Consider the following 16,959-nt stretch of genomic DNA (forward strand, 5'->3'; position numbering starts at 1 on the left):
CAATAAACCATGTCCCTTAGTTCTACATCTACACGTTTCTTGAACACCTCCAGGGACAGTGACTCAATCATCAACCTGGGCAGCTCATTCCAGTGCCTGACCATTATTTTGAAAGTTTTTCCTAATAGTCAGCCAGAACCTTTCCTGGCACAACCTGAGGCCATTCCCTCTTCTATCACTAGTTATGTGGGAGAAGAGGCTGACCCCAATCTTGCCGCAACCTCTTTTCAGGGAGTCGTGGAGAGTGCTAAGGTGTTCCCTGGGCCTCCTCTTCTCCAAACTAAACAATCCCAGCTCCCTCAGATGCTTCTTGTGCTCCAGACCCCCCTGCCAGCTTTGTTGCCCTTCTCTGGACACACTCTAGGGCCTCAATGTCTTTCTTGTACTGAGGGACCCAAAACTGATTGCAGTACTAGAGGTGTGGTCAGAACCAAGTACAGGGGGAATGATCACTTCACTGCTTCTGCTGGCAGCACTATTTCTGATACAAGCCAGGATGCCACTGGCCTTCTTGGTCACCTGGACACACTCCTGGCTCACATTCATCATGTCATATAAGACTGTAAGCCTGACTTGGTGCCAGGAAATTCTGTGGAACAGATCCTGAATGAGATCATAAAGCATATACAGGACAGTTGAAGGATCTGACCCAGTCAGCATGGGTTCATGAAAGGCAGGTCCTGCTTGATCAACCTGATCTCCTTCTATAACCAGCTGACCTACCCAATGAATGAGAGAAAGGTTGTTGATGCACTCTACCTAGACTTCAGCGAAGCCTTTGACTCTTCTCTCTCAGCTTTCTCCTGGAGAAGCTGGCAGCCCATGGCTTGGACAGGTACACTCTTTTCTGGGTAAAGAACTGGCTGGAGGCCAGGCCCAGAGAGTGGTGGTGAATGGAGTTAAATCCAGCTGGCAACAGATCATGAGTGGTATTGCCCCGGGGCTGGTACCTGGGCCTGTCCTGCTTAATAATACTTATTCACCACATTAATAAAAATGCATGCAAGTTCAAATAAAATATGTGTAATAGAAGACTATGTTTGCATTTCCCAGATTAAAACCTTTGAAAATCAGATTTTACTCTTCAACTTTTAAAACATTTCTCACACTGAAACAGAAAATAAAAAGAAAATATAACAACTCAAATGTCTGTAGTTCTAGCTTATTCAGATTCACTGTGTTCAGGGAGGCATCTCTTTTTTCCTTAAGCATCAAAAGAAATTAATGACTGTGAAGCAGTCAAATAGTCTTGTAATCAACACAGAAAGAAAAATCACAGATATACATCAAGAAGATTAAACGTACTACTACCCCCATTTCGGCATAAATCTGAATAATATTGAGCATCCTTTTATTCTTCGCTCATATAGCTCTTTTCATTATAGATAGTGTCATAATATAATAATGTTAGAAAACTACTGGAAATAATATATGGGCTGTTCTGAAAGTAATACCTCCTAATTTATTACATTGGCTAATGATTTCAAAGATGGTATTGCAGAAGAGAAAGAACATTCCCACAAATACTCTGTTACATTTTGGTATTGTGTGACAAATGGTAGCAGAGAGGCAGTCAGACAAAATAGTGTCTCATGTGAAAGTGCACATGAAGAAAATGTGTGCTAGTGAATTCCTCAGTGCAGAGAAAATTGCACCCAGTGATATTCATGGATGCTTATTGAACATTTATGGAAACCAAACAGTGGTTGTAAGCACAATGAGGCAGCATGTGGTGCATTTCTGCAGTGTGACAGTGGGTCAGCTCCACTAATGCAGTTTTTCACAAGTATGGTATGCAGGCGCTTGTTCATCACTGGTGAAAATGCATAGTTAATGCTGTTAACTGTGTTGAAAGATAGTGTTTCATAGCTCAGAATTTCTTCTATTTAATAGTGATATTGTGCTCTTTGTATCAATTGTAATTTCTACAGAATTAAATAGGAGGCATTACTTTTGGTGCCAAAGTATATGTGTAATGATAGTATATAATAGCCTATTTGGCCAGTATAAAGTACAGCTTTAGCATATTAGAAATATGTTCTCAACTTAGTTTCAATTCCCTTATGTCAACTACTACGTTTTATATCATATAAAATAAGCTTTATATATACAGAATAAAATGAAGATATTACACCCAAAACAATATTTGACTTCAATCAGTTCAAATATCTGTATGGTTGGATAGAGCATTTTACTGGATTAAAGTAATCTTCAGTCCAGAGAAAAACCTTATATCCAGGTCTGCCTGGTGATGTGGGCTGCCTCTTTGCCATCTGTTCCTAAAAAGGAAGAACACAGGACTGTTTTGCCAGAGGGAATTCCTTCCCAAAGGCTGATATTTGGCAGACATAGTCTCCATACTGATGCTTTACAGAGCAGCATGAAGCATTCTCAGCACCTGTATCTCAAGGTGCAGCTCCCTTTGATTTACCTGCATACATGTTCTTCTGAATTTTTACCTCCAGCAATGCAGTTGGCCCTGTGGTTTCATCTTAATCCTCAACACCAGAGAGGTTTAAAAATAAAAAGAAGCCATATCTAACAAAACTTGGTATTAAAGTCCTACACAGTGCAAGCAAGCAGAGCATGGCAAGACAAAACAAACAAACCAAACCAACATAAAATATCATCCTAATCATAATGTTGTTCTATTTTATGCTTACAATTAAGTTTAATTATACCCTTCATGTAAATGCCTTTCAGTGTGTTTTTGCTCAAAGGCCATAAAGTCATGCTTCATAAAATCATGCAACCTTCACACACCTCCACAAGAATAACTTTTTTCTCCAGCTACTTTGATATGGTTTTATGTGCACTTGGGAGTTCTAGCTGTAGTCAGACACCTTGTGGATGTAAATCAGTTTCACTTATTGCTTAGTCCAGGAAGTTCATCTGGTAATGTGCAAGTCTGGTTACTGTTACTGACCGGGATCTTCACGATAAAGATTAATACCATACATCAGATAAAAACAAATGATCTCCGATGTATTAATAATTTCTCACAAAGATCTCAGCTCACGTACATATACAAATGACAAAGCAATAAAAAGTTTTCTGCCTGATGCATCTGAGAGTAAGTTCTTCTCTTCCTCCCTCTCTCCTCCTTTTACCTGATTTCTTCTGTCATGTGAGGTTTAAAGTAGACTGGAGCTAAATTATGGTTAATCATCAATTATTTGCTGTTAAATAATCAGCTAATCAACTTGCCAAAATGTCAAGGGAATTAATAAATGTTACTGAGAGTCATTTAATGGGAGCAACTTTTCTACCACGTTCCATTCTACTGCAGCCAAAGCAAAATTTCCACTAAAATAAGCATAAAAAATTACAGTACAGGAGCCTAGAACAGGACAGTAACAAGAACATTCAGGAAGATATCAGAATGTTCAACCTTAGAAGGAATAAATACCCACAATTTCATTATCAGATGAACAGCTTTCTGCTACCTGTCAAAAATAGCTGGGTAAATACAGGATGAGTAATCCAATAGCTAAGAAATAAATGAAATAATAATGGAGAAATAACAATGCAAAACAAAAGTGGCAGAGGAACAAAACAGTAACTCTAGAGGGAGAAAAGAGAGACACTGACCAGCTTGCATCCTGACACACTGAAGAGGTGATCTTTTCTACCAGTTTTTTATGAAGAAAGAATTTGACACAGGAAGTTTAAACATGAAGGCATCAGCTTACTCCACAAAATATGTCAAATTAATTGCATAAAGTATTCTCAGCTGTGGGGAGGCAATGAATAATGCCAGTGAGGACTGACTAGTCCTGTCTAGCTCCTTTATTTTTGATTTCTCAGATCATTCCAAAGATCCAGTGATCTGCTCTTCTCACGTGACAATCTTTAGCACTTCTTGTGCAATATTGAAGGAATTTCTACGCTCTCCATTTGTTTCTTGACTTTGAGTCTGTCTGAGGGTTTCTTAAGACAAATTCATAGAGCTCTTTGTTAACGCTCTTTGTTAACAGAGAAAAATACTGAACAAAATAGAAGCTTCATAGTTTAAATTCATAGACACATATAATATTTTAAAAGTACTTAATTGAGCATTCCCTTTGCCTGCTAGCAATGGACATAGCCTACATAGTCCTTGATGAAAAAATATCCCTGTTTTGGGCTGCAATAGGTGTATAGGGCTAGTTGTGAAAAGACAGGTCAGTATCTATAGCCATTCAAACTATATAAGTCTTTTTTTTTTTTTTTTTTTTCCCCTAGACATGTTTCTGTTAATTGCTATCAGATTGAAAGCACTTCTGGTTTGATCTGAATATCTCATTTCTTCTGCTGTTCAAAACTCTGGGACACGCCTCAGTCTCCAATGGAGTTTTTCATTATGTTTGAGTACATAACTAATTTTGAAGCTGCATGTCCTTTCTTTTAATTCGAAAGACATAAACTTTACCACAAAACACAGAACAAAGCTGATTACTTAGCTGTTAGGAAGGAAGAAGAAAAACAGGACAAGCACTGACTGCTATGAATTTTCTTACAGATAACACTGGTGGAGAACGGTGCCACAAAAATAGAAGTTAGAACCATTCATCTTAAAATATACCAAAGAAAAAAAAAAAGTATTTCTCACACATAAGGAGAACAGTGAATATATATACATACATATGTTTTAAAGTGTGGATACGTAGTACTGGTATCAGATCAATTTCACTGACTCAAAGGAAAACAAAAGCCTTTTACCAGAAATATAAATTACCTTTAACCACCAAGATCTCAAAAAGAACACTCTTCTCCTAATTTCAGTCAGAATGGCCTTCCCAAGGCTAGTCCGCTTGACATAATTTCACCAAGGAATCAGAGATTGAAATGTCAGTCATCTAAGTATCCTGTGTCTCATTAAAAGTAGGGGTGGCTGAGTTCAAACTCTATTTTGTGCATTGCAGATAAATAGATGTCAGTGTCATCACATATAGTTTCACTTTCCCTCACTTGAAGAACTGTAGTATCTTTACCTAGTGTAAAGTCTGGCACCCAATTTGCTTTCTGTGACATCGAAGTTAGATTTATCACAAAAGCAACAGCAAACACAAATTACAAGACTTTCAGAATACCCATTTTATAGGTAGAAAAATGCACCAAGAAAATATTTGAAACACATCTTAGAACAAGCTTGGATCTCAATGATTCCAATCATTAGCAAGCTATTCTTATCTTTTGTTTACAGTAAATTGCCTGTGACCAATTGTTGCTTTTTTTTTTTTCTAAACACTTCTGTAACCTCATTATCAAAAAAGCTGAGTAATTTATTTCTTTGACACAATTAACTACAACAACAACAAAACAACAACAAAATAAATCAGGTCTGGAGAATCTTGAGTGGGAAAAGCCTTGAAAGGCAGAGTATAACATCAAATTTACAACCACTTGTGACTGATTTGTATAAATCTGGGAGGCAAAACTTCTCTTTCCTGTACCAACCAGTTCTTCTATCACATATACTTTCATAACTTCTCCTAGATAAAATCAGTTTCTATTCTTTTCAGAGTAGAATGATTTAGACTCTCATTTTCTGCCAGCTGTAGGTTATACCGAGACAAAACTCTTGAGTTATGTGAGTGTAGATTGGCTTGTTTTCTAGCAGCTGCCAAACCTGGTGAAGCAGGGAAGCAATTTATGAATTGTAGTAGTGCAAACTCTGGAAGGTTTTAATTAATAAGTGTTTTTAATTATTAAGTGCTAGTTCACTAGCAACAAAAGGGAAGGTATTTCCCAGAGACATTTGAAAGCCTAGCCTACTATTCAATCAAACAAATCATACATACTCGTAAGAAAAAGCTTTTCTAATTAAATGATGTTTTGTGCTTTTTGGGTATATCAACGTGTGGGGATAGTACCTTATGAAAACTTCTGCTTCAAAGATCCCATTTGATTTTCCACCAGTGTAATTTCCCATTGTTAATATACTTACTCTCTGCATATATTAAGGCACATAAATAAATGAAAGCAGTATATTAGCTTGTCAGATATTATGTAAAATATCATAGGACACGATTGGTTAAGGATGAGTAATCAAAATCTGTGTTTTTAATAAACTTAATTTTAACTGAAGACCAATAAATACATACATAGCAGGGACACTAAAAATTAACTAGGCTTACATACACACTCCGCATAGATGAGCTTTTGGGACAACTAAGAGATTTAATGTTCACCGATTGGTTCTTCTTGGCTGAACAAAGGAAGAAGCATTAAAGTAATGCTGAGGGATTAAAGATCAGTAGTTTTCACATTCTCTTGAATTTCTGAAATGTTAGCTATACAAATATCCACGGTTAAGATTCAGGGAAGGGAGACAGTCTCCAAACACACATCAGTTAAGCTTCTGAGGAAAGAATGAAATAAGTCAACCTAACAAGATTCTGTACAGGTAAAAATAAAAATACTAAATCTCCTTGTAAAGCAACATTCTGGTATTCTGATGTTTTATGTGGCTTATACCGCTGGCATTTTCATAAGTCTTATAAGGAATTTTTTGTTAAGTCACTGTAAATTTTTTATTTATGCTCTTGCACAATTTCAAGGGAAAGCAAGAAAAGTTCCATAAAATATAGCCTCCAAATTCTCCCTCACACAAGGAAAGGGGTAGAAAGTCAGAGGACTTAGTATGAAAATTCAAACAGCATTCCCTACTAGTTTTCTGCTACATGTTACATACATGAGCTTTAAGAGCGGGCTGTGCAACAACAGTCTAACATGAATTACCTTCTCGGTAAGTTTACCGTCATGAGAGGTGATGTTTCTCCTTGTTTTCCAAACTACTTTTGGATCTTCTCATTCTACTAGCCCATTGGAGAATGTTCCATAGAGTCGCCTGGACCACCTCGCAGCATTCACCCTGTGAAAGAAACACATTTTGAAAATCTGTATACATCAATCTAATCTTGTAGAGACACGATAATCTAAAGTCATTGAGAAGTAATAAGAAATGTAGACAAAAATATGATGTAGACGAGCTGTCATTATGCTTTCTGAGAAGGTAGGAGTTGTAAGATATGCTATACCCTCATCATACTTGCATGTGTAACACAACTGCTGAAAGTACAGTTAATTTCAGGGAGACTTTAACACACACACCAGAAAAGATTTCAAAGAATCAATTAGTCAATGTGATCACCTCATATAGCATGTGAAAATCATCCCTATTAGGTATGCCTACTGAATTTTTAAATGCTTAACAGTAATATGAAGGGTGTGTGTGTTACTGTAATGTTTCTATAATGAGTAGCTTCAACAAACATCCAGGGCATGATGAGAAAAAGGACATTTTTCACACATCTTCAGCAGCAACAAAACACACACTTCCTGATGATGAGGTATACCTCTAAGCATTTGAACCTACCTTGGAGAACTGAATGTGCATTGTGATGAAAATGCGACAAAAAATTTAAAAAGAAGTACCCTGCTAAATTGTTTCCAAGTTATTGCCTAGATAAGTAGGGCCCATCCTATTTAAATCAATGAATAAATAAACTTTATAAATAATTACCATACACACAATTTCATAGCTTGTATACACTAACAGGCATGAGATACAAAACAGAGCTTTTATTTCAAATCTTATAAAATCACTGCTCATTTACTAAAGAAATATAAATTTCACTGCTTCTTGTTTAAGGCAAAAGATGATGGTGACTCCAGATAACCCATGCATCATGTTTTTCAAAGACCCAACTGCTTTCTATTCCTTTGGCCTCGGCTGCCTAGCAACCTCCACAGAGCTTTCTTAGTCTATACTAATTCTGGGCAGTTTATATTTATATATTTATTTATGAGAATGTCTATAAGAAGGATGCAGAAACAAAGAGCTGTTTGTTCTTACTTTTAACACTGGACCCTAAATGCATCACCTCAAAAAGTCCTAATTCTGCAGTGAAAGGTGCCTATCTCTTTGAAATCACTTGGGAAAATCCCTCCTTCCATGAGAGGAAAGTTGAATCTGTAAGAAGCTCCTGTTGTAATGATCACTGATATTTCTTACCCTCCCTGTTTATTCAATTCCTGGACAAGCTTTTTCACCCTGAAATACTAACTGCTTATGTAATGCTCCTGCCTTCATGCAGCTTGGAGCTTTTACGTAAGATGAAGGCAGAGTTTGTTCTGCTGTACTGAGTCACTAGCAGTTTCTGCATCATCCAAGCACTGGAGAAAAACTCTGATTCTCCAGATGAGTCTGTAACTCAAAGGGGTTTGAAAGGAGATGGGACTACTTATAATAGGTAGTTTGAAACCCTATATATGGACTGTCTCTCAATGAACCACTCACCAGCTTTTCTTGGAAGAGATTGTTTCCTCAGGGTTTTTTTACTTAACTATTTTTTCAAATCTGAGGGCTGCACAGAAAACGTACTAACGTCATATAAGAAAATATGTGACCACTTATCCCACCTTTACCCTATTATCCTGAGAAGTAGATTAGGACTCATCCTTGACCTTCTTATGTTATTGATTTGGGGCTTTTTACTGATTAGAGAAGTGGGACTTGCTAATCAGGGTATAAATTGATCTAGCAGTATTTACAAAGTGGTATTTGAATAGAATTTGCAAGTATTTTCTTTCACATATCTAAGATGTGGCTTTTGAATCTCACTAGTTTTGACTACTGAACTCATACGGAAAAGTTTCTATTTACTTCTAGATCAAATTGAAACAATTTGAAATATAACAAATATGTCTCTTGAGACATAACAATGTGCCTCGATCCCTCCATTACATTTCTTTCTGATTACCTTGACCTGTGGCTGTATTTTGTAGTAAAGGAGCAGAGCAAATCAGAGACAGAAAATGAAGCTGAAACTAGGGCTCTTAACATCTACTTTCTGCTGTTTACCAATAAAGCTATGCATAAAGGTTATTTTAAGCAGAATGAAAGAATAAACAACCATGAAAAAATCTTTCAGTTATACTTTAAAAAGAAAGAAAAGTATCTGTATCAATATACATTAATTCATGACTTGCTGAGACCGTGACAATTAGAAGATTATGCCAGGCATCAATATTCATTTACCCCAAATTTAACAGTACAAAGTAGGTATTTTAAATAAATTCTTAATATTGTTTTGTTTTGTTTTTTTTAAAAAAAGAAAGCCCAAAACCTGAATTGCAGCATTATCCAACAAAACAAAATACAGACAACTACATGAATAATATGGATTCAAAAATAATCTGTTGGGTAAAAAATGTTTGTTCTTAGAGATGTTTATAAGCAGTGAAAACATCCATGGAAATAGATGGGCAAAGGGATTCATTAAACAGGAGAAACAGAATTTTTCTATTCAAGGAGTCACCAGAGACAATTTTATAAGTTATTTTACCTCTGTTATTCCAAGCAATGACATAAGTTTATAGTTCCACACAAAACTCAATTTATACTCCTGAGAGTTACTATAATACAAGAAATCTCAAGTATAATACAAAGTAAAGTAGCTGCTTACTAATAAGCAGCTTCCTCATACCTATATTCACTTTTTACACAGTATCATTATAAAAGCAAAAATTGAGGGCCTGATGTTTCCTACTCATGTAAAGCATAGTCACCATTCACTTCCTGGAAATAAATCTAATGAAAAATACCAGAAACATATACCCGAGTATCTACTTTCCAATCTACTTTAGCAAGCAGCTTGAAAAAGTTCAAGAACACAGAAGTAGAAAACTGAAAATAAATATATTTTTCATGTACTATTATACTAAACCTAACAATAGACTTAACTACAGAAAGAAAAAAGAAAAGGGAAATACGACGAATTAGTTACTAGAGAAGGAACTTAAGAAATGAGCAAAAATTTCAGAAAGAGAAATTCCTCAAGACACATTGAAGAATAAATTGCAAGCAGTCTCATCTTATTTCTGAAAACTCTGATTAAGTTTAGGCATGAAATATAATATATTTATGCTGGAAAATCTCACCTGACATGCATTTGTGCAGAAAAAAGAAAAGGTATTTAAAAAACATTTGGGCCACCCTTCCTCTGCTCTTCCAGAGAAAAGAGAGATACAAAATAGCTTAGATTTCTGGATATGAACTACAATTAAATGCAGTGTTGAAGAATGTTTATCCAAAGGACACTGTGAGGGAAACAACATGTTAAGAAAACTTTGAAAGGAAAATTATTGTTAATATATATAGTATAATCCTTGCTTGAGTAACTTGCCAAGAAGAACTGCAAGAAATGTTTTGTAATGTCAATACTATCAGCCCAATGTTCATTTCCTCAAGTGCACTCATTTTACTTCACATTTAACCCAGTATAACAGATCCTTCATCTTTAAATTTATCAATGAGTAACAAAAGCTCTTTGAAGTTATAATCAGGCTTTTGTAATTGTTATCAAAACTGCTTTTATTTATTTATTTATTTATTTATTTTTAATTGCAATGGGATGAAAAATATCTGAAGTAAAACACTTACTAGAGAAAAAAAAAAACCAAACACACAGGGTAGTATGTCTTACCATGTTGACATAGTAAACGAGGACAAAAAAACACAGTTCCTATTTTGCTTTCAGATATCCAAATATATCACTATGGGAGCAGCATTCAACTACCAAACAAAGGGTAGCTATTTCAGATGATTGACATTACTACAACGTGACCCAAGCTGCAATTCTGTAAGAGTGCAAATCCCATATCTCATCTGTTTGCTCCTGTAGAAGTCTTGTACAGAAGAAGTCTCCTGTATTGTCTCAAGGATATGTGAAACAGTATTAGAAGCTTTTAATTACAAATCTGAATCACTCACAAGCAGTTCATAGGATGTGTGTGAACTCTGGATATTTATGTTAAGTAACAAGTAAGAGTAAGGTCGATAAAACAAAAAATTGCAGGGCGCTATTTCCACATAAGACTTACAACAGTCGCAGAGGATACAGAGAGGGAACAGTTTCTTAAATGTAGAAGTATATCTTTAAAAACATTCATCTATCTTATTCTTATATCTTTATAAACATTCTTACTATCAAATATGAAGTTAAAACTCACTTCCAAATAACTGCTGACTCACTGTGCAGGAAACCCAGCTATCTGTTTAGTTGATGATGTAAAAAGGCATTTGTGTCAGCTTCTATTCCTCTCAATTGCTGACACATTCTGTTATTTCAGAGCTCTATTCTACTTTATACACTTAACAGATTACAACTTATATACACCAAATGTCCTCGATCCTTGATTATTCATAGCAAGGCCGTAACAATGTTTTTCTGATCTTTAACCCAGTAAAATCCTCAGTAAGGATTACTCTTCTGCAGCAGTCCTATAATTTTTCTGTACTGCACTTCTGATTTTTCTTCCTTCAAGGATACCAGATGGAAACAAAACAAAGAATAGTTGCAACTCTGGTATATTGATATTTTTATACTTCTGCATCTGAGTTAAGCAGATGGAGATTAGGTAATTCTGCACAGCTATTGTCCAAAACAACTCAAGTTAAGGTATAAATACCAATTTCTAAAATCACATTCCATGCTTTTCTACATGACTTACAGCAAATAAATTCACTCAAATACATGTATTATTGACTGGAAATGTTTTGTACATCTAATCAATACACTAGTTTATCTATGTTGAACCAATACTTTAGTCTATTTGTTCTGCCCAACCTAACTAATACAAAGCTGTGGGTGATTTTTTTTAGAGTGAGAGTATAGTATAAGAAATAAGACTAATGTCTCTTTAATGTGTATGTGTTTATAAAAACAAAATGGCATTAAAATATTTACCCCTGCCAACAGTCCTTCCATTTTATGACTAGCTCTTTTGACTACTAATAATCTCCAGACACTTGTCTGACAAATTTCTGTTTAATTAATTAATTGGTTTTTAAAATGAAAATTAACTTTAAAAACAAATAGGATTTTGTCTGTAGGAGAGACATAGGATGCTCCCTCTCACTACTCCATACAGGCATTTCTCAGTCATAAAGCATTTCCAATGTTAGATGATTACAGATAAAGAAGTAATGTGAATGATCTACCCCATTATTTAACATATTTTCTGCCTTTCATAGCCTGAAGATATTGTAAACGAAGGTAATATCACTTGCAGGTCTTTTTTTCCCCAAGGTATCGTAAGTATGCACAGAATTTAGCTGACATATTACTTTCAGAAGTATACAAATACTATGATTTGTCTTACTTTAATGAGGAATAAATACTTTTTTTTAATCCTATAAGTAAACAGCTACACAACATTTTTTTTTTTTTATACCTGTGAGATTAATTCCATGTAAGGTACAAAAATTCGTATCTGCTGACTTGTGGCAGATTGAGGCGTAGCTAGTATACTTGAAACAGATTTAGTAAACTAAGGCATAATGTCATTCTTAAATTATATTAAGGATCATTGTTTTTGTTGCTGTCAAAAAACTTAATTTAAGTAGTGAAAGGTTGGAAAACAGCAATAACATTCCATATTCATTCAATCACTCACTCATTCATTAGAAAATCAATGCAGAACAAAAGAAAATGGGCATATAGTTCTGGCATATAGTTCAAAATGAGACAAGAAACTGACAATCCTCTTAGTTTCTATGCTAAAGGAATAACCACTGTAGAAAAAATAATACCTGATTTACAAACATTCATTCACTTATTTTCTTATCAGCTGTGGTAGTCAAGAGAAATGTCATTATATAAAGCTAATGTTTTTTTCTAGTAGTAAAGGGAATGAGAATGGAGTATTTTATAAACACCTCAAAGGGACTGATAAATGATGACTATAGTTATCTGCGTCAGAGGCACAGACAAGAAGCTTCTGGCCCATTGCTAATGCCATAAGCAACACAATCACTCCAAATATAATGACACCCATAGGAAAACACTTTGGGGCTAAGCCATGCCTGTTTTATTTGTTATATGTCATACTTCACATACATTCAAAACACAGTATTAAAAGTTTCTTCCTCCTAAGCATATGCTGCAAAATAATTTCTTATGAACTAGCAAATGAATGTATATATTCACAATTTGGAAATATATATATATATTTACATATTCATAATTCAGACTGAATAGTGACAAACACTACTTTCCTGACTAAACACAAATACGAGAAAAAACAAACAAACAAAAAAAACCCCACAATACTATACAGACTTTCCTTTTTTCCTATGTGTGAATGAAATTGTCAAAAGTGAAATAATTCCAGAGATGGTCTACGGGTTTCTTGATTTTTATGCATCATACGTACAAATAATGGTCCCCACACGCATCCTGAAATATATTCATAACACAGAAAGAATTTTCTGTACAATAGCCATGGCAGTGTTAATTAAGCAAATGAAAATATCTCCTTAAGAGCTGGCTTCTTTCTCTGACCAGTCACATTAAAGAGAAATAGGGCTAATGTTATGGTCTTATGAGTGCTTTATGCATTCTGACAAACCAAACAGGGTTTGTCAGGAGAGGCTCTAGGCAGCATGGAACTGCTGCAATTTTACATCTCATTGATTACCACAATGGGAATTGGAAACAATTCTCTGCTTTCCACATGATACAAAAAATACTCTTGCAGATTCCAGAAAAATATTCAGGTCCTCCAGTAGAAAGAAAATGAAAAAAAGCAACTTTCTACAGCATTGTTTTCTCAAGAATTTAAGTCATGCCTATCTGACCTTTCTGAAGCCTAATAATAAAGCAATAAGGTAGCACACAGTAAAGCATGTCATCCTGTGAGCACTTCTGCAATAAGTTACATGGAATAAAAGGGTAGCTCAATGCCCTAAGGCTTTGGGGGTATGCTTATTTTGTGGTAAGTGCATCCTGCATACCACCAGCATTACACAGACTATATGGGAATAGCATGTGACAATAAACAATATTTAAAGAATAAGGATCAAGCAATGCTAGCAAGAAAATGATTTTTTTTTTTTTTTATTACTATCATTTCAGTCATTCGCTGGTATGATCTTCTGGAGAGATTCTGTATAAAATGTTCCGGAAAATGAACATACAAAAATCTCAAATCTTTCCTCTCCCCACTTCAGTGATCTGTTTTTACTAGATCCATGAATCACAATCCACAGAATAATACCATTTTATAAGAAATGGAATCACATTCTAAGCACAGCAAAACAAACTCCCAAACCACACTGAATAATCTACAGTGACAGCAATAGAATTATGCTCTAAGCAGAGATTGCAAATGGCATATGTAGTACCATGTGCTAAGCAAGCTGTGATATTCACTGACTCTTTGAGGTGCCTAGCAACCTTCAGTAGTATTCAGTGGGAATAAAAGACTTTCAGCATTATGCAGAATTAGATTCTTAATTAAAATGCTTACCCAGGATCAATCCTGGGGTGCAAAGGGACAGATCTATTTACAGGAATTGGTAGGCCAGGTTGATGACTGGACTCAGTGATCTTGAAGGTCTTTTCCAACCTAGATATTCTATTATTTTATGATTCTAACTCCAGCAAAGAAATGCGAGAAATTCTATGAGTTCCCTTTGCTCCTTAAAATCAAGTGGACAGAAGCATGATTGGCACATAAGAAGAGAAAATCCTTAGCTACTTACTACAGTTAGTGTCAAAACCAATTTTATTTAAAATGAAAATTTCTACGTGTCCGGGTTTCAGCAGGACAAAGGTGGGTATTTTTTCTTTCATAACATCTGGGATGATGCTAATATTTGGCTCTGGGAGAAAAACAACATTAATATAACACTGATGTTTTAATTGTTGCTGAGCAGTGGCTGCACAGAATCAAGAACATTTAAACTTCTTGAGCTGTCTTGCTAGGGAAGAGGCTGTGGGGGCACAAGGAGACAGAACCAGGACAGATGACCTAAGCTGGCCAATACCATACGCCATCTTGTGAAACAAAAAAACATTAAAAACTGTGAGGAGTTGGCTGTGGGACAACTGTTACTCAGGGACTGGCTGGGCATCAGTCTGCTGCTAGTGAACAACTTCACTGTGCATCACTTGATTTGTAAGTACATAGTTTTATAATTAGCATTGCTGTTCTCCTTTTCCTTTTCTTAGTAAACAGTTTTTATCTCAACCCACAAGTTCTACTCTACTGTGGTGTTTTTGTTTTTTCTTTTCCTGATCCTCTTCCCCTATACCGCTGGAGGGGAGAATGAGCCAGCAACTGTGTGGTACTCATCTGCATGCATTAATCCACACCATATTAAAACTAACGTGGGATTTCTCACCAAAATATGTATCTGAATATCAAAGTTCTGAATTTGATCATGTCTTTCTGATAATTTATCTTAAATATATTACTTATATTACTACATGTAAGGTGAAAATAATACAAAGATGGTAATAATATAAGAAGGATGGTGATATATATCCAAAAGGATCCATAGAAAAAACTCACCAGTATAGAAACCTTCAGTCTGGCTAGAAAACACTGAGGCAGTCTCCACAGAGGAGGGACCTCAAAGAGATGCTGCTTTAGTAGTGGTCAGCCCTTAAATGAAGTCCAAAAGAGGTGGAGCCAACCTCCACCCCTTCTGGAAGCACAGCTGAATTACCCTCAACTGTGCTCCCACAGCTGACCCGACACTTGTACAGCTGATTAATCAGAGGTTCAGGCTGAGATTACCGGTTTCCCATACAATATACTATTACTATACCAATTCCACGTATGTACTTTAAATTCAGATACATTTTCAACATATTACCACATAAACAACAGTAGTATAACAGATGAGTGGAATATGAAACAATATAAAACACAGAAAATGAAGGTCCAGCAAATTAAAAATATCTATCTGTGTTGCTCCTGACAGGAATATCAAGTCCCAGGATGCTAAATGTAAAAATGAAACACCATCACTACCCATAACTCTTTTTGGAACATACTGGAATCTTCTTATCAAGTAAGACTAGATCTGCCTGACAAAGAAACATGCCAATCAGAAGAAGAAACAAAACTCAATGATGCCATAGAAGTCCATAGATCATCGAACTGCCAATAAAAACAAAGCTATCAGATGTTTGTGTTCAGTTGCTGAGACCAGCAGCAGAACAGAGAAAAACAGGAAAAGATTTCTTTCCCACTGTGAAGTCTGCTTTTGAGATCATGCATATATCTGTTACCTGTAGGACCATTAAGCTCTAATAAAAGTGAGAGTTCACTTAGAAGCACAGTAATTTCATCCACCATTTTAAGCACACAAAACACATGAATAAATGTAGGTATAAAATGTCATTTTAGAGCACAGGGATTTCCTAATATTGTGATTTAATGCAAGATAAATACAAAACAAGTATGACAGAAATACAGTGTTGGGCCAGGCTCTCCAATTCCAGGTATACAAAGAACACCACAATCTGTTAAAGTTAAGAACAAGAGCAGTGTGCTAGCCAAAACCAGAAAGCACTGAACTGAGTATTTATTTCTTCTGTAACAGCAGGAATTCTGTTCACAAGATATTGTGTGGTTCATATAACAACATCCATGACACCTATTCTCACCTACTGGTCATCTGTTTGAAGGGGAGTTATTAATGCTAACAATAATATGAATGGTATAATTACCATCCGTGGGTTATATATGTTACATTAGCATGCTACCACTTCACACAGTGCTGCTGCTTCACACTACACATAGTACATTATAAACATACTGCAAAACTAACAGCAAAAAACACTTATTTTCTTTTATTTCCCTTATATTCACATAGAATGGTACATTCACATGGTACATCAATTAAACATAATAATACTGACAACAAATGAAGTGTGTGAGAAACCAATTTAAGGGGAGGTGGGGAGGGAAAAAAAAAAAAAAGGAAAGAAGAATACTTTTTAATTTTAATTTCAATTTATTATGAAAGTTTGTAACACCAGTAAAGAGTTTAAGATGCTCTGCTCTTTACTGTAACTGGACAAAAATACTCATGGCACCAACTGTTACAAATGGACTTCAACTGCCACGAAATTATGACCTGATAATAATAATAATCACTGCATGAATTCCATAAAG

The 16,959-nt window shown here is 35.4% G+C and overlaps 1 protein-coding gene across 10 annotated transcripts in view; it reads right to left on the bottom strand.

The window, feature by feature from the left end:
* LRRC4C (leucine rich repeat containing 4C) overlaps positions 1-16,959 on the bottom strand; it is a 413,560-nt gene that overhangs the window by 43,887 nt on the left and 352,714 nt on the right. For all 10 annotated transcript variants that reach the window (XM_032444957.1, XM_032444954.1, XM_032444951.1 and 7 more), the window contains one exon: positions 6,724-6,856. The gene's annotated coding sequence lies outside the window, so the exon portion shown is untranslated. The remainder of the gene's footprint in view (positions 1-6,723; positions 6,857-16,959) is intronic.

The sequence above is a fragment of the Coturnix japonica genome, chromosome 5, assembly GCF_001577835.2.
Source record: "Coturnix japonica isolate 7356 chromosome 5, Coturnix japonica 2.1, whole genome shotgun sequence".
Taxonomy (NCBI): Eukaryota; Metazoa; Chordata; class Aves; order Galliformes; family Phasianidae; genus Coturnix; species Coturnix japonica.